The sequence below is a fragment of the Sminthopsis crassicaudata genome, chromosome 3, assembly GCF_048593235.1.
Source record: "Sminthopsis crassicaudata isolate SCR6 chromosome 3, ASM4859323v1, whole genome shotgun sequence".
NCBI classification, from domain to species: Eukaryota; Metazoa; Chordata; class Mammalia; order Dasyuromorphia; family Dasyuridae; genus Sminthopsis; species Sminthopsis crassicaudata.
This window is the reverse complement of record NC_133619.1, coordinates 576,602,331-576,621,348: the sequence shown is the minus strand read 5'-3', so window position 1 is coordinate 576,621,348 and position 19,018 is coordinate 576,602,331. Positions and strand designations below refer to the sequence as shown.

The window sequence follows — 19,018 nt, the reverse complement described above, 5'->3', positions numbered from 1 at the left end:
ATCAATGAAAATTCTCACAATGTGTCACAAGAGGGGAAAACAAAAATAAAAAAGACCCACCAATCACCATTTCAAAGAGATCCTAGAAAGAAACATTGCTAAATTTTGAAACCACTGGATCAAAAGGAAAATTTTACAAACAACAAAAACAACAGTCAATAATTCAGATATCCTTGAGCTACAATTAGATTTGAAAAGAATTGATCAGCAGTTACAATAAAAACAAACAAACAAACAAACAAACAAAAATATGGGTCCTATAATACTATCTATTAACCATCAAAAGAACTAGGTTACATACAAAAATATTAGGTCCAAAAAATTAAGTATAGTATTGAATGAAAAAAAGGACATTCAATGAACTGAAGGTTTTTCAGGATTTTGTCTCAAACAAAACTGAACTCAATAGAAAATTTAACATATAAGAGTCAATATCAAAGAATAATTTCAAGGGACTCAATAAGGATAAATTTTGCATTCTCTATATGGAAATATAAATTATATTCTAAAATTGATATTAGAAATTGTATAGTTCAAAATAAAGACTGGGATAGAGTTGAATATGATGTGACTCTAAAAATCAAAACCATGTAGAAAAAGATAAAAAATAGTTATTATGCTCTACAAATGAGGTGGGAAAGCAAAAATCAATAATTGGATAGGGCAGAAGAGCTGGTAGTTCTGAAAAATCTGCTCACATGGGGAATGGGTTAAAAAGAAAATAACCAAGAAGGGTATAGCATCCTTTTATAAAAAATATGGGGGATATGAGAGGGACTAAGATAAATTGAGATATAGATGGCATATAAATTAAAGGGAGTGAGATAAGGTGTATATATTGATGAGAAAGGGATAAAGAGAAAAAGTAGGGAAAAGAAAAGTGAGGGATCCATGGGATGAGGCAATAGGAAAATTAATAACAAGGCAAATTAATAGGTAGAAGTAAAGTAGAAGAAATGTCACAGAAAGGAATTAAGATATTTGCTCAAACACAACAACAATGATTGGAAATAGTATTTATTAGAAAAAAAAGTAGGAGAAATAATCACTAATCTCAAAGTCAAATTTAAAAAAAAAGAGATTCACTGAAGAGAGAAATCTACATTATATGCCACCTATATTAATATTTTAGATGCATGTGTGCATATGTCTATGCATATATATTTATATGCACATATATGTATGTATTCTGTGTGTATGGGTATATATATAGATACATATACACATAAATTATATTAGCCTACTTAAGAGAAGTGGGAGGGACAGAAGGAAGGGAGAAAAAAAAAGAATAGAGTAGAAAGTACACAGCAGAGAACAACAACAACAACAAAAAAAAAAAAAAAACCAAACAGACAAAAAAAAACTTATAAGGAAACAAAGAAAGATGGACAGTTCCAAAAACAATGTATTCTTTTACTATATATACTTTTGAAAGGGAAATTTATTATTACATATTTTGAATTCTCCCTGATACTCTGCTGGACACAACACAATGTTCTCCTTTTCTCCTGTTTTTCTTTTTCTATTTTTTTCTTATTTTGTTTTTAAGTAATAAAAAATAAATACATTGAAAAATAGTGACAGATAGTTATTTGAGAAATAAGATCATTATCAAAGAAATCTGTTGTAAATTGCACCATTTCTTCCCAGCTTTTCTTTTCTTTTGCTTTCTTTTTAATTTCAGCTGCATTTGGTTTTGTTGGTACAAAACTTTTAATTTCATGTAATCAAAATTATATATTTTATTTCCCATGAGTCTTTATCTCTTGTTTGACCATAGATTATTACCTTACCTATAAACCTGATGGAGTAAATGTTTCCATAGTTCCTTAAGCTGCTTATGATATCATCCTTTACATCTAAATTTTTTTTATTTATGGCATAGTGTGAGATGTTGGTTTATGAATAGTTTCTGTCAAACTGCTCTCCAGTTTTCCTAGCATGTTTTTTCAAAAATGTTTTTCCCCCTAGCTGAAGTAGTGAGGAATAAACACTGCTGGATCTGGGTAATTACAGATTGGTGGAGTTCTTGCTTTTGGGTTCCAGGCTAGAGAAGAAAATCAAAGGAGAACGTAAAGCTAGAAGCATGATCCCCCAAATTCCAAGACTAGAGGCAATTATACCAAAAGTCTGCTGCAAAAATCAGCAGGCAAAGAGGAAAAATCCCAACTATAGAAAGTTACAGTAGGAATAGTAAAGACTGAGGTTAATCTTCAGATGAGAATACTGAAATTTTAAAAGGGCCTTTACTACTCTAAAGAGTAATATCAAATGGTTATCTATCTTAAAAATTAATAGAATAACTCAAAATAAGTCTTTAAAAATCAAATGAGAGAAATTGAGAGGCAAAAAAGAACAATCCAAGAAAAACAAAAGATTATGTAAAGTCAGTAAACTAGAAAAGGAGAATCTTTTTTTTTTATTATAGCTTTTTATTGACAGAACATATACATGGGTAATTTTTCCATATTGACCCTTGCAATCACTTCTGCTCCATCTTTTCCCTTCCTTCCCTCCACCCCCTCCCCTAGATGTCAGGGAGTCTCATACATGGTAAACATGTCAAAGTATATGAAAAATATAATATATATATGTATATATATATATATATATATGTACATATTTATAGAGTTCTGTTGTTACACAAGAAAAATCAGATTTAGAAAAATAAAAATAACCTGGGAAAAAATACAAGTAGTCCACACTCATTTCCTAGTGTTCTTTCACTGGGTGTAGCTGGTTCTATTCATCACTGATCAGTTGAATATGAATTGGATCCTCTCATTGGTGAAGATAGACACTTCCATCAGAGTTGATCCTCATATAGTATTGTTGTTGAAGTGTATAATGATCTCCTGGTTCTGTTCATTTCACTCAGCATCAGTTCATTTAAGTCTCTCCAAGCCTCTCTTTTTTCATCCTGCTGGTCAGTTTTTACAGAACAATAATATTCCATAACATTCATATACCACAATTTATTCAGCCATTCTCCAATTGATGGGCATCCATTCATTTTCCAGTTTCTAGCCACTACAAAAAGGGCTGCCACAAATATTTTTGAATATACAGGTCCCTTTACCTTCTTAAATATCTCTTTGGGATATAAGCCCAGTAGTAACACTGCTGGATCAAAGGGTATGCACAGTTTAATAACTTTTTAAGCATAATTCCAAATTGTTCTCCAGAGTGGTTGGATCTGTTCACAACTCCAGCAACAGTGCATCAGTATTCCAGTTTTCCCACATGACCTCCAATAATCGTCGTTGTCTTTTCCTGTCATTTTAGCCAATCTGACAGGTACTTAATGGTATCTCTGAGTTGCCTTAATTTGTATTTCTCTGATCAATAGTGAATTGGAACATTCTTTCATATGAGTAGAAATAGTTTTAATTTCGTCATCTGAAAATTGTTCATATCCTTTGACTATTTATCAATTGGAGAATGGCTTGATTTCTTATAAATTAGAGTCAATTCTCTTTATTTTGGAAATGAGGCTTTTATCAGGAACAAATGTTTCCCCAGTTTATTGCTTCCCTTCTAATCTTGTCTGCAATAGTTTTGTTTGTACAAAAACTTTTTAAATTGATATATTTGAAATTTTCTATTTTGTAGTCAATAATGACCTTTAGTTCTTTGTTCATAAATTCCTTCCTCTTCCACAAGTTTGAGAGGTAAATGATCCTATGTTCTTCTAATTTATTTATAATCTCATTCTTTGTGCCGAGATCATGAACCCATTTTGACTTTATCTTGGTGTATGGTGTTTGTGGGTCCATGCCTAGTTTCTGCCATATTAATTCCCAATTGCCCCAGCAATTTTTGCCAAATAGCGAATTTTTATCCCAAAAGTTGGGATCTTTGGGTTTGTCAAATATTAGATTGCTACAGTTATTGACTATTTTGTCCTGTGAAGCTAAGTTATTTCATTGATCAACTAGTTTATTTCTTAGCCAATACCAAATGGTTATGGTGACCATTGCTTTTTAATATAGTTTTAGATCAGGTACAGCAAGGCCACCTTCATTTGATTTTTTTTTCATTAGTTCCCTTGAAATTCTTGACCTTTTGTTCTTCCAGATGAATTTTGTTGTTATTTTTTCCCTAGGTCATTAAAGTAGTTTCTTGGGAGTCTGACTGGTATAAAATCAAATAAATAGATTACTTTAGGTAATATTGTCATCTTTATTATTTTTGCTTGGCCTATCCAAGAGCACTTAATATTTTTCCAGTTGTTTAGATCTGACTTTATTTGTGTGGAAAGTTTTTGATTTTCCTTTGGCAAATAGATTCCCAAACAGAAAAGAAGAATATTTAAGAATAAAATGATTCCTTGAAAATTGGAATTGAGCAAAGGGAAGCCAGAGAAGATATGAGACCAAGAAATAATAAAACAAAATATAGAGAATAAAAAATAGAAGAAAAAACAACAGATCTAGAGAACAAATCAAGAAGAGAAAATATAAGAATAACTGGACTAACTAAAAGTTATGATGAATCTTATAATAATATAAGAAATAATTAAAACAAATTGTCCTGAAGTGTTAGAAAAAGAAATGTCAGTAAAAATAAATAATCCACTTACACATTTAAAAGAGGTCCTATGAGGGAAACTGACAAGCTAAATTTCAAAACTCCCATACCAAGGAGAAAATATTATAAGGAAAACAAAATTCTATAGAAATATAGTGAAACCACAATTAGAATCACTCAAGACCTGGAAGCAGCTAAATTAAAAAATACCAATTCTTGACATATCACATATTGAAGAGCAAAAGAGCTAGAATTATGGCCAAAAATATCATACTCAGCAAAATTTAGCATAATCCTGAACATAAAAAAAACATTAAATGAATTGCCAGATATTCAGAATTTTGTTGCAAAAAGACCATTTGAAATCCAAGAAAAATGTAGGGTAAAAATCAAAGATTAACTTCATGACTCAATAAGAACAAAATATTTGTGTTTTATATGTGGAAATGCAAACCATATGTCTAAGACTGTCATTAGTAAGTGAGTAGTTCAAAAGAAAGATTGAAGTAGTACCGAGCATAATGTGATTCTAAACATCCTAACCATGTAGGAAAAGGCAAAAAGAGTAATTATCTTATATGAATGAGGTGTGAGAGAAAGAACTGAAATAGAGGAATTAAATGCCGGAGCAGGACTGGCAGTTCTGAAGATCTACTATCATTGAGAATGAGAGGGGGAAACATATATGTCTAGAAAGGCATTAAAATCTAAATTTATTAAGAAATAAGAGGTAAAAGGAATAGGATAAGTAGAGATATAGAAGGGTGTGTATCTTAAAGAGAATGTAATAAAGAAAGAGGGAAGAAATGAAGTGAAGATAACTAAGAGATATTTGGAGGTGGGACAAGTTAAATAATTGCAAAGCAAGGTAGAAGGTAGAAGTAAAGCAGAGGAGTAAACTTGGGTTAAATAACACAACCTAAGAATGATCAGGAAATGATTAGGATTGATCAGGATCAACGAACTGGACAAAAACAGGGGTTAGTAATCATTACTAAAAAAAATAAAAAAATATATATATATATATATGTATATATATATATATATGAATATGTATATGTATATGTGTGCATGTATATATGTATTGTGTTTACCCATCTGTATCTATCTATATCTATAGCTATAGTTTTATATTTTTATCTAGCTACACTTAATTGTATCCTTTTGGGGGGAGTTCAAAGAGGAGCAGGAAGGAGAGGGAAAAAAAGAATAAAGTAAAAAGTGCAAAGAAGAGAACAAAAGAAAACACAAGTAAGCAAAGATGGATAGCTTTTAACACAATGTACAATATTTATTAAATAGACTTTCTTGAAATGAAAATGTATTGTCTTATATTTTAAATCCTCTCTTATAAACTGTTGTGAACATGGCAACTTTTTCTATTTGGTATCTAAGCTTTAAATAAATTAGTTAAAAGAAAGTAAGAAAAAAGAAAAATACAATAGTATTCATCGCGACATGGGGAAGCTAGTAGGTGTAGTGGATAAAACACTAGTCCTGAAGTCAGAAGGACCTGAGTTCAAATCTGGTTCAGACACAACACTTCCTGGCCCTGGGCAAGTCACTTAACCCCAATTGCCTCAACAACAACAACCACAAAAACAAAAACAAAAATGATCATTTACCACAACTTGTTCAGTCATTTTCTAATTGATGACATAGTCATCCTTTCAATTTTCAATTCTTTGCCACCACAAAATGAGCTGTTATAAATTTTTTTCACAGATAGGACCTTTTTTTTTCTATTTTTATGCTTTTTGAACATAGACCTAGAATTGGTAATGATGGATCAAAAGTATGCCCAGTTTTATAGCCCTTTTGGCATGGTTCCAAATTGCTCTCCAGAAGGATTGAGTCAGTTTACTAGTTCAGTCTATTAGTGCCCCACTCCCCCTGCCCAAATATTTATCATTTTTTCTTTTTCTATCTTGTTAGCAAATCAGATAGGTGTCAAATGGTACCTCAGAATTGTTTTAATTTACATTTCTCTAATTTATAATGATTTAGAGCATCTTTTCATAAAATTATATATAGTTTTAATTTCTTCATCTAAAAATTATCTATTCATGCCTTTTGGCCACATTATCAGTTACAATATGACTCGTAGACTTATAAATTTAACTCAGTACCCTACATGTTTGAGGAATGAACTCTTAACCAGAGAAACATCTTGTAAGCCTTTATATAACCTTTTTGATAGTTTTGTTGAGTCACAACTGAATGAGCCTAAACTAGAATTGAACATACAAAGTTGACCTCTCTACACTGGTGATGAGCAAGACAAAAAACTTCTTTAAGATTCTAGGGTAGGGAGTGAGATAGCAGACATTGCTGCACTGTAAGTTGTTGTGAAAGAGTCATAGAATAACCTTGCATATTCTGAATCTATCATGTAAATGGCAGGCTTTCTATCAGGCCCTTCTGAAAATAAACTTACCCAAGTCACGATTAAGGATGGATATCTAAATCTGGGAATGATCTCATAAAGATGATGATTGTACCCTTAGAAGCCAATGAGATCATTAAGTTATAGCACAGAAGAAGAGAAGAGGGTTCAGGTCAGATGTTAAGACACTAAGTTTGTTGACATGAACCAGATGAATATCCAGTAAAGGAGACAAAAAGGAAACATCATCTGGTTAATACTAGACAGAACATATCAGACATGAATTATACATTTTTCAAGGTATATGCTCTCTTTGGTCAGCCCTCCTATTTGATTTTTCCCTGATCCCTCATGTAATACTTTTTTGGGTACTTCTCCAATATGTTTAATACATAATACTATGCAACATGATTATTTCTGTTTACCTGGTGGCACCTATTTTCCTAAACTATATACCACAGAAAACAGCATAGTAATCTGTTCATTGTAACTGTTTAACAACTGTTTATTTGGATATATTTTCAGTTATTTTTAACATTGCATTTTTATTTTTTCTTTTATTTTCCAGTTTTGTTTTAATATTTCTTTTTGTTTTATTGATTAATCTGATTTGCTTATTCTAGTTATCAAAACATTTAATTCTTGGTTGAGATTTTGCATTGTTGGGCCTAAAGTATCAATTCTCTTTTCCCTTCTTTCCTGTCTAAACATTTTATTTTCCATTTTGTGACTCCTGTTTCATTTCTTCTAGATATATAATCTTATAGTCTTATACCTAGGACCTGTTTTTCCCACACACAAAGCTTTAACTGAACTTCTCCAGACTTTTTCATTTTCATCCTCACAGGTTTATCCCAGGGAATTTTTCAGATCAAGCTATTTCTTTTAGTATATTCTATAATTTTCCTTTGTTTGCTCATTCCAGAAGACTCAGTTGCATGTGTCTGCGGGAGGTTGTGAATGGGATGGAGCAGCATCAGAGAAGTCTATGTTTGGGTCAGGTGCTATCCTGTGCCTGGTCCTTGATAATGGAGACTAAAACTGTGCCTTCTTTCAAGAAACTCTGATTCTGTGCTTAAGGCCACCTTTTCATTACAGGTCTCCAGAGCTAACCCCTGCTTTATCCTGTCCCTGGGACACTTCCCCACTTTTGTTGTCCTAGACTAGGGTATTTCTCTTATCATAGAGCTCAGAATATTTGCCTCTCTAAGTTCCCTGGGCTTGCCTTTTTCAAAAGACAGAGGCTTGTCTACTTCAGAGTTGATACAAAATTCTGAAGGTCTTTTTATTTACTCTTTGGCTGGATGGAGCACTATACAGACATTCTCTTTTTTCAGCAATTAATGCTACATCTTAAAAATTTTGTGGAAATCCTGGGTTTCCACATTTCTCTTAAGGAATAATCCTTAAATTTCATATCCATATCATAAAACAATGTAAGACTATGATCTTTCATCTCTTTATTCCACCTTAATGAGGAATTAGTAGACTTTTTTATTCTTATGATTTTAGCCAGTAAGTCAGGAGTGAAACTATGTTGATGTTGTTATATCCTGAATTTAAAAAAAAAATAAATTAGAGTAAAATATAATCAGCAGGATCCTACCTCTGGGGGAAAAGACCCAAGGCCTGTGTTTAATTTCAATCTGTGTTCAAGTCCCTGGCATCTGGTAGTTCAAAACATCCAAATGAAGAAAATTACTATGTAGAGGGCAGCTGTGTGGTGCTGGTTTCTTTAATTTGGCAAGTTTTCTTGAGAGCTGGAACAAAGATGTCCCAGAATGCTCCCTTAGCATTCTGGCCAAACACCAATTTAAGAAGTGTAAATCTGCTTAATTCTACATACTTAACCTATCTGTAGTTTAGGTAGACACATTTTTCTTACTTCCTGTCAGATTTCTGCTAAATTTATCTTTGCATGATTAAATCATTGCAGCATCTGAACTCCATGGAAATTGAATTACAGTGATGGAAAAAAGGCATCTAATTTCAAATTATTAGAGAAGAAGCAATTAATACAAATATAAATTGGTATTAGTAAGTTACCATCACAGATAGAAAGTAAATATTTCATGTGAAAAGTGTGAGAATTAAAATAATTTTCCTTCAGAAGAGAAAAATAAATGAAAAATTCTCTTTCTGTTAATTATTCTTCATAAAACCTGTGTAAAGATTAAAAATTTCTGGGACATTGTCCACGGGCATTTTATGAAAGATCAGCATGTATTAACTTAAGTAATCTTTGGATGGATAACCTCCCCAGGGCTGTGGTGAAGATCAAATCAGATAAAGAATGAAAAGCCTTTGTAAACAGTAAAGTTCTATGCTAATGTCATCTAGTAATTAAATAAGATAGGCAATAAAGTGCCTATTATGTAAAAGACACTGAGAAAACAAAAAGAAAAACAGAAACACAACACAACAATTAAAAAAAAAAAAAACAGTCCCTGCCTTTAAAAAGGCTATATACTAATGAGAGGAGGGGTGTATCATGTTCACAGCTAAATAAGAATGATTTTGATCAGGAGAAATTGCTAAAGGACCAGAAAACATCCCAAGGCAGAAACAGTACCTGAGATGAGCCTTGAAAAATTGGAATTCTTTATTTTGTAATGTATTTTATTTTTCCCAGTTACACGCAAAACAAAATTTTTACATTGGTTTCTTTCCCTTCCTTCCTCACCATTGTCCTCCCTCCCCCAACACACATACATTGAAAGGGCACATTTTTTTTTTTAATATAAAACTTTCTTTATAAAAGTTATGTTGCAAAAACAAACAAAAAAGAACAAAGATTCCCAAAAAAAAGTTTCAAGAAAAGTAAAGTTTTTAAAAAGTATGCTTTAATCTGTACTTAAACATACAGGTCTTTCTCTGCATGTGGATAGCATTTTTCATCATAAGTCCTTCAGAGTAGTCTTGGATCATTGTACTACTGAAAATAACAGTCATTCACAGCTGATTATCCCACAACACTGCTATTACCTTGTGCATAGTACATTTTACTTTGTATGAGCCCATGGAGAATTTTCCAGGCTTTTCTGAAAGCATCCTGCTCATCATTTCTTATGAAAAAATAGTAGTCCATCATAGTCACATACTATAATTTATTCAACCATTCCCAAATTGATGGGCATCCCTTCAATTTCCAATTCTTTTTTTCTGAGAAAAGAGCTGCTATAAATATTTTTTGTATATATAGGTCCTTTTCCATTTAAAAAAAAAATATATATATATACATATATATATATATATATATATATATATATATATATATATATATATATATGTATATATATATATTTTGAGATACATGCCTAGTAGTGGTGTTGTTAGGTCAAAGAGCATGTATGCTTTTATAATCCCTTGATCATAAATCAGAAAAATTAGAATTCTAAAAAGTGAAGATGAGAAAGAAGTGCATTCCAAGTTTAGTGGACATTCTACTGAGACATGGAGGAAAGAAGTGGAATGTTGATATCAGGAGACAACAAAAAAAAAAATCAGTTTATCTGATACTCAAAGTATATGTAAGAGAGAAATAGGAAACAAGTCCAGAAAGATAAGCTTCAAAAAATATGTGAAGGCTTTAAATAACAAGTAGAAGAATTTGTTTTTATTCTAAAAGCAATAAAAATATTGAAGATTGTAGTGCAGAGGAGTAATATGATCAGAGCAGTATTTTAGGAATATTTTGTTGGCAATTGTGAGAAAAAAAAGAATTGTACAAATTAGAAACTAGAAACAGGGAAATTGGGAGGATGTTTCTATCATTGGTGAGAGAAGTACTCCCACTGCATCTATGGTTATCACTGGTCATCCTGAGCTATATATTGCCACTGGACTCTGAATGATTGGGAAATAAAGTGAGACTGATGACTTTGCACAGCTCTTTTTCACTTAAATCCAATTAGTTGTAAGTTATGATATCATCTTCCTGAGGTTATTGGTCCTCTTCAAAAATGAAGGACAAATAAAAAAAAAAAAAAAGTGATGAGATCCTGAACTAGGATTTGGGTGTGGGGAATAGAGGAGATAGTTGGGTAATATATTTCTGAAGAAACAAGAGAGGTTGTTGAAGTAGTAAAAAAGCCTTGGCAATGGATTAGAAATTGTTAATTAACCTCATTCTTGCTAATATTTTTATTATTATAGTTTTATATTATGTTGAATTGAATTGATGGTAGATATAAATAGGAAAAAAATAGGGAAAGGGCATAAATATTTGTAAGGTTTTTAATATGTTCCAGGTTCTGTTCTAAGCATTTTACAACTGTTATCCCAATTAATCTTCATAACACTCTGTGACATAGGTGATATTGTAATTTCTGTTTTATAGATGACGAAATTAAGCAGGCAGTGTATAAGGGATTTGCCCAAGATCACACAGCTTGTCTGAGGCCAGATTTGAAATCATCTCTTCCTGACTCCAAGCCCAGTTTTATATCCAATGAATCACCACCTTCTTCCAACAAAAGCAAAGCTGGGTCTCAGATATGAAATACAGATATAAATAATTATACTTTTCAATAGTAATAATCTTAATTGAGCCAGAACTTATTTTAAAAATTCGATTGTTGTTGTTGCTATTCAGTCATTTTCATTCATATCTGAGTCTTTCTGACCTTATTTAAAGTTTTCTAGGCAAAGATACTCAAGTGGTTTGCCATTTCCTTCTCTAATTCATTTTATAATTGAAGAAACTGAGGCAACTAGAGATAAGTATGACTTGGTAAGAGTCAGACAGTGAATAAGTGTCTGAGGCAAGATTTGAAGTCAGGTTGTTCTGATTCCAAACCTATACTCTATCTATTACACCACCTAACTGCCCTATTCTTAAATATATATAAATTATTTCCCATAGTAACACATATAAACAAGATCCTCCTTTAAAACATACCAATATGTATGAGTGTACACTTATAATATATTAATGCTCCTGCCATGTTATTGACATGCATTTTAACTAATTTAAGGACTTAGTGAGTGAATGAGTGAATTACAGATAAGCATTTATTAAACTCTATTATATAAACTGTTATTTTCTAACCTTTTAAAGTCAGTTTTTCAGCCAAATTGGATTGTTAAGAATAAGTTTCAGCTTCTCATTTCAGTTATAGAACTCTGACTTGAGAGATTGATGTGCTGTTCATTTTTCAACTTTTCTTCATTCTTCACCTTTTTCTGTTTATATTATGTTATGGGCCAGAACTCTTGTACTTAAAACAATGATTCTTACAAGGTGCTAAATAAGTGGAATTAATAATACAATGGTTATCTAGTTTAGCATAGTGATTAATAGATCTCTAGTTCAGTACATGTACTTCATTCTATAAGATTCACACTTATGATGATGTAATTATAATAGAGTATATAACAGCCAGAAGGGACTGAGAAACAGATTCATTCCATTCTCCATCTTAGTGGTGGCTAGAGGCTGAGGCACAAGCCCTCAGACTCAGACAGATTCACTTTATCTTACACCACTCCACCTTGATGGCTGGCCTCCTACACTTCCCCCACTGAGACCAAGGCCAGTCTGAAAAGCTCTCCAGAAAACTGTCCAGCCCCAGGCAAGGAAACAATAAAGAATTTGGACTTTGGACTTTAACACCTGGTTATTCTTGTGATTACAGAACTGAAAAGAAGGCTGCTCCAAGACCTCCAGAAAACCAAGAACAATATAATCTTACTGTTTTAACTCTGACTTCAATATCTTTCTAGTCTGTCACTCCCTCAAAACCTTTATCCTATATAAAACTAGAATGATTTTCATTTCACTGGACAAGGTAACTACCTCCAATTCTAAAAGACTCGTAATCCAGGTACAATTAGTTAACATTAATCTTGATCAATGGTTCTGTAATTTTTTTCCCATTCACAATGATGAACAGACTTCAGGGAATGAACTTCTATGGTAGCTTGGGACTGTTTTTCTTCTTGTCTACTCCCTTTTCTAGGTCTCAGAAAAAGGCAAATATATGAGAATAGGGAATGACAAAGGATTTTTTAAAATGTGTAACAGAAGTAGCACTGAGAAACCAGGGATTGATTTTTGGATCTGTCATTGTACACCCGGGGGCAATGATTGACTGGGTCTCCAATCTTTTCATCTGAAAATTTAGGGGATTGGACTACATGGTCTCTGAGATCCTTTCCATCTCTAAATCTCTGAGCTTATTATTCCTTTCCCTTCTCTTTTCTGTTTTTCTTCCTTCATTCCCTTCCCTTCCCTTTGTTTTTTTTTCCTTTTCCTTCCTAATTAAGTAGCAAATTTGCTTCCCTCCTTCCTCTTTTCTTTCATTGAGAAAGCAAGCAATTTAATTTAGATTATATATGTACTGTTATGCAAAATGTATTTTCATATCTGTCATGTTGTGAAAGAAAATACAGACCAGGTTCCAGTCTCACTGCTCTATCACACATATTACACTGATGGCCAGCCTCAATGATACTATGGCACCCTTATAATATTAAAAGAACAAGAAGAAGCCTTTCAATACGTTGAGTAAATTCATGTGAAACTATGGTTTAGAACTATGATAAGATCACAACTTGCATTATCTGAGAGATAATAATGAAATTAGAAACTCATCAAAGTGTAGTCATTAGTTAGATAGTTTGAATATAAACCTCAAAGAAATATGTCTGATACTCTACTAATTCTAAGTAAGATTGTGAAAAGTCACGGGGCTATCTTCCCCCCTCCTCCCAGGTAAGGGTATTCCTAAACTTTAATTAATGCAATTAATCCATAAAATAAGGCAAAATTTCTGTAAGTTTAGAAGTATTTTTGTATGAAATCCCATATTTACTTTAAAAGTTTTAAGAGTTTAAGATCTTTTGACTTCATCTATAGTTCATCTTAGCAAACTGAATTCAACAATATATTCTCTCTTTGAAAAGAGGACTTACTAGTATACTCATAGTATTTTAAAAGCATAAAATGAATAATGTAAAATGCACTGGAGAAATGTTAGCTCAAAGAGAAATACATATTTTTAAAATTCATAATAATTAAATTAAGCAGAAATGTATTGAATAGCTATCATTGACAGTGTCTTAAACTGGACATTGTGGGGTGATACAAAAATGATTAAATTTTAAACTCTCTCCTATGGGGTTTATAATAATCAAAGTAGCTTAGCTAGATTAATTACATCTATAAAATTAGTAAAACCTCACTGTAACTCACATAGTATGTTCATGCAGAGAAAGAAGATATCCAAAAGAAAGAGTTAGGGTTAAGATGAACAAAACCAAAATCCTGCCCATGCACATATAGAAAAGCAGGGAAGATGAAGGGATAGTTGATAAAGGGCAATAGAAAATATGTTTTCAAGATCCTATTGAAGTGATCCTGATCAATTGTCATTTAGATTGCATTGAAACTCCTGAAAGGTGTTCAAAAGTTTGACAGATCAAAATAAAAAAAAAAAAAAATAAACATTGACCTGAATAGTCGACTCTCCTCTCCAATTGTATATTTTCTTCTAAATTTCAATATATCTAGTTGTTAATATCACCCCCTACTTCTCACTGGCAGGATGTATTAAGTGTTTTTTGTTTGCTTCCTCTGTTTCTATCTCTGTTCTTGTACTTGAAGAAATTCCTGTGTATCTGCCAAGCACAAAGCTCCTTATTTGGAAGTCCCTTGATTATTAATTCATCTTGTCTGTATTACATATTGTAAGACTCAGGAGGTGTGAATTTTTGAATAAATATATATGCCTCAGTAATCTTGTCTGGCCAAGATTCACATGAATAGAATGATATGATTTTATTCTTAAAGCAGGTGATATTTTATTTTGTTTTTATGATGGGTGAGAAGCTTTCTGAGATTACAAAAGAGGCTTTCTATGTATTATTGGTTGAACTAAAAAAATCCTTTACTCTGTGATAACATTAGAAATAAGAAGCAACAAGCATCTGATTCTATAGTAGAAATTGTAAAGAATAAACTGGGGCATTGTATTAGCCCACATTCATATCTGTTAGCTAGTCACTGATATTTAAAGTATATTTAATTTATTATTCTTCATTTTGTAATTTATAATTCTTTTTATTATTTATAATTCTTCAGATTCATACTATTTTTCCTAAGATTCCAGGTCATAATTCAGTTTCTTGTTTTCCCCTTCATATCACAGAAAAGCCAAAATTAAAAAAAAAAGAATACAGTAGGCATGGAAATAATTTTATCTTATTTTATTCAACCATTCATAAAACATGTTTTTGCAGTGTCACAATTGAATCTGTCTCCCAAAGAAATCCTAAAAAAGAGAAAAGGACTCCCATGCACAAAAATGTTTGTAGCAGCTCTAATTATGGTGATGAATTGCAAAATGAAAGGAAGCCCATCTATTAGATATGTTGAATAAATTATAATATATGACAGTCATGGAATATTATTTTTCTATAAGAAATGATAAAGAGGAAAAAAAGAAATGATAAAGAAGTTGATTTCAGAAAGTTTGGACTCACATGAACTTACACTAAATGAAGTATGCATAACCAGGAAAACATTGTATACAGCAACAGCAAGATTGTGTGATAATCAACTATGATAGACTTAGATTTTCTCAGCAATTCAAAGATGCAAGGCAGTTCTGATAAAATTCAACACTAATAAAAAGAGTTTTGAACTGATCCAATAGAGAGCAATTTGGAAATATGCCAAAGAGCTGCAAAAGTGTGCATCTTTGAACCAGTAATACCAATTATTAGTAGGTCTGCATTGCAAAGAAGTTTTTTATGTGTGTGTGGGAACCTATTTATACAAAAATATTTACAGAATTTCTTTTTGTAGGTGGCTAAGAATTGGAAATTGAGGGAATGCCCATCAATTTGGGAATGGATGAACAAATTGTGATATGATTTCAAAGGAATATTATTGTAATGTAAAAAATGATGAACAAGATGCTTTCATTAAAAACTTGGAAAGACATACATGAACAAATGCAGAGTGAAGTAAAAGCAGGAGACTGGACTGTAGGCATTACTATGCACATTAACAACAATATTGTATAATTAATAACTGTGAATATCTGTTCTCAGGAGTATAATGAGATAACACAATCCCAGAGGACTGATGATGAAAAATGCTATCTGCCTCCAGAGAAAAACTAATAGTATCTAAATATAGACTAAAATATACTATTTTTCTATTTCCTTCTTTCTCTCCTTTCTTCTCTTTTCTTTTTTTCTTTCTTTCCTTCTTTACTTTTTCCTTACTTTCTTCCTTTCTTCCTCCTTTCTTGTTTGCTTTCTTTCTTCCTTCATTCTTTTTTCTTTCTTTTTTTTAAACAATTGCCAAATTGAGACTGAAATATATCATCAGCTAAATTACATAATCTAATAGCTCCTACTACCAGTTTGCTAGTCACTTGCCAACTACTATTATTTGTATCTATCAGCCAAATCACTTATCAGTATTTTGATGGATGACATGTATTGCAATCTTCTGTAAATTAAATGGAAGCTCACCTATTTTCTCAAGAGACTACCTAGAAAATTCCTGCCCCAACAAAGTGTTGGTTGACCTTAGCTCTAAAGCACTTATAATTGAGTGGGAGTCTGACCTAGAACTTAGTGGCTCACTTCCCTCTTTCCTCAAAAAAAAAAAAAAAAAAAAAAAAAAAAAGTGATCTGTGAAATTTGAAATAATGGAGGAAACAAAGACTCAAGCATCTGAATATATCAGTTTATTTAATTGACACATTCTAATTGCATAATAAATCAAAATGAGATGCCTTTAGCTTGGCACTGGACCCTGAGTACAAAAGAAGACAGCTTTTTATATATTGAAAGAAAATAATTAACAAGATATTAACCAGGGATCAAGACTGAGTAAACTGATTTCTAACTAGAGAAAAGATTATGCACTTTCTGTGGTGGGAGAAGAAAAATGAATTTTGAGAGTTGAGAGGGGTAAAACTGACCTTTTCCAGATGGGAAACAGGATACCACTCAATTCCCATTACTAGCAAACAGAATTTATAGGAAAAATGAAGCTTATGTCTTAATAAAAGTAGTCAGTTTCATTAACACAATTCCCACAGTTCTCTCAGCTTCCAGAAATTCTTGTTAGCCTTGTGATCAATTATCATATTTTCTTTGAGGCTTTGCTTCTAGTAACTATCTTCATATTATTGTCTTCTAAGTTTATCTCTTGGTTTGGCTTGTCATTGCAGTGGTCTTTTTTTTTTAAATGATCAAATTGTTGTTTGCTTGTTTTTTCAGACTATATATTTACTTTAAACTTCATTCTAAAGTTCACTTGGGGATGGGGAGAAACTGCTAAGCTTCAGGGGGGGGGGCGGATTATGCTTGTTTTTAGAAAGAAAAGGTTTGCAAGTTTTCATCGTTTCCAAAGTAATGTGATATTGCAGAGGTATGGCCACTGTTCTTGTCTGTGCTCATCTTTACCCAGAAAGAGGCTGTTTTTCCCTGTAGCTACAATTCTTATTATTCCTCTTGGCCTTAGAACAGTTATTGGGTCCCTTGGTCTCCTGCAGTTATAAGTACTAGTATTTCTCCTTGTCTTGGAACAATAATCAGACCTTTATGACCAAACATAAACACTCCTCTCCACCATGGAACTATATTTTAGAACTGCAGATGGTCAGCAGAGGTAGTAATCATTACCAGCTACTCCCAGTGTGAGCAAAGTGTTTCCCATGATCTTTCTGTCCACTTGTCTGACCTCCTTACCGATTCAGGTTGAGAGCTTTCAAACTTGCTGTTGCTGCTACCATTGTTATAACATCTCCTTGGACCACTCACTGATGATGTTGCTGCTATGTGGTGCCCAAACCACTGTCACAAACTCCTTCTATCAACCTCCTATGCTGTTTCTCTTACATGGGAGATTTAAAAAAAAAACAAACAAAACAAAAACCTCTGATTATTTGTTGGTTCTGCCATTCCAAAATTTGGTTTGAGATGTTATCTTAAAGTTTGGAGAGAAATGTTGAGAGAGTTTAGTTAGTCCCAGTTAGTACTCCCAGAAAAACATTTTGCTTTAGAAGGTGGGTGTTTTGCTGAGTCTTACATGAAATTGAAAGGTAGAGATGAGGATGGAGAGAATTAAAACATAAAGAATAATCCAAAAGGTGAGCAGTTGGGACAGGGAATATTTTGTATGAGCAACAGAAAGGAGGCCAAAATCAATGAATCCCTGAAATATGTGAAAATAAGGACAGTGATAAAAGACTGGAAAAGTAGAAAAAGTCTAAAGATTTCATAATTGACATTGGGGAAATTAGAAAGCCACTGGATTTCCTGAATAGCAGATGACAGTCAGATCTGTACTTTAGAAAGTTCAATTTGACAGATGAGTGGAGGATGGACAAAAGATAGAAGATATTGAACTTGGGTAAGAAGAAATAGAAAGTTATTGCAATTATCCAAATGGGAGGTGATGAAGGTCTGCATCAGGGTAGTCACTGTGTAAAGAAAAGAAAAGGGTGAATATAAAGAATATTATGAAGGCAAGAAGGTAGAGTAAAGAGCACCAGATAACCAATTGGATATAAGGGAGAGTAAGACAAGAAAGAATAGAGTCAAGGAAGACATTTAGTTTTCAATTCTTTCCTACATATTTTTTCCTAAAGTAATCTCTCTTCTTCCTCCTGTTAAAATGTGGAATCAGTGAATTTTAAATATATAATATCTATTTATATTTGCATTGATACCTCATGATTCTTACATCCAAAAAATAAGTTTAGTCAAAGATCATTTTTATCCATGTGGATTTACTTGTGTAGATAGTAAACACCAATTTTTTGAGTGAATTTGCATCTTCTTGAAGCTAGTCTTGTTTGTTCCAGACCTTGTGCAATCATCATATTGTAATTAACAGACTAAACTAAAAAAATCACTATCTATAGGGAAATTCTCTTTCTTTTAGACTTTATCATAGACGCCTTCCTTGAGATACAAATATATTTAGTAAACGCATATCCATTGTTTTGCCTTATATTTATAATTGAAAATTGAGTAAAATTTGTATCATCTTTCAAAGGATTTTAAGATTTCAATAAAGATACCCAAATTTATATTATTAGAAGAGAAGCTTTGTTTCACCAAACAAAGTGCTTT

At 32.2% G+C, this 19,018-nt stretch overlaps 1 long non-coding RNA gene across 1 annotated transcript in view; it reads left to right on the top strand.

The window, feature by feature from the left end:
- Positions 1-15,865, top strand: part of LOC141559829 (uncharacterized) — a 46,933-nt gene extending 31,068 nt beyond the window's left edge. The window contains exon 2 of the long non-coding RNA XR_012487578.1: positions 15,726-15,865. This is a non-coding gene — a long non-coding RNA (uncharacterized LOC141559829). The remainder of the gene's footprint in view (positions 1-15,725) is intronic.
- Positions 15,866-19,018: the final 3,153 nt, after the last annotated feature.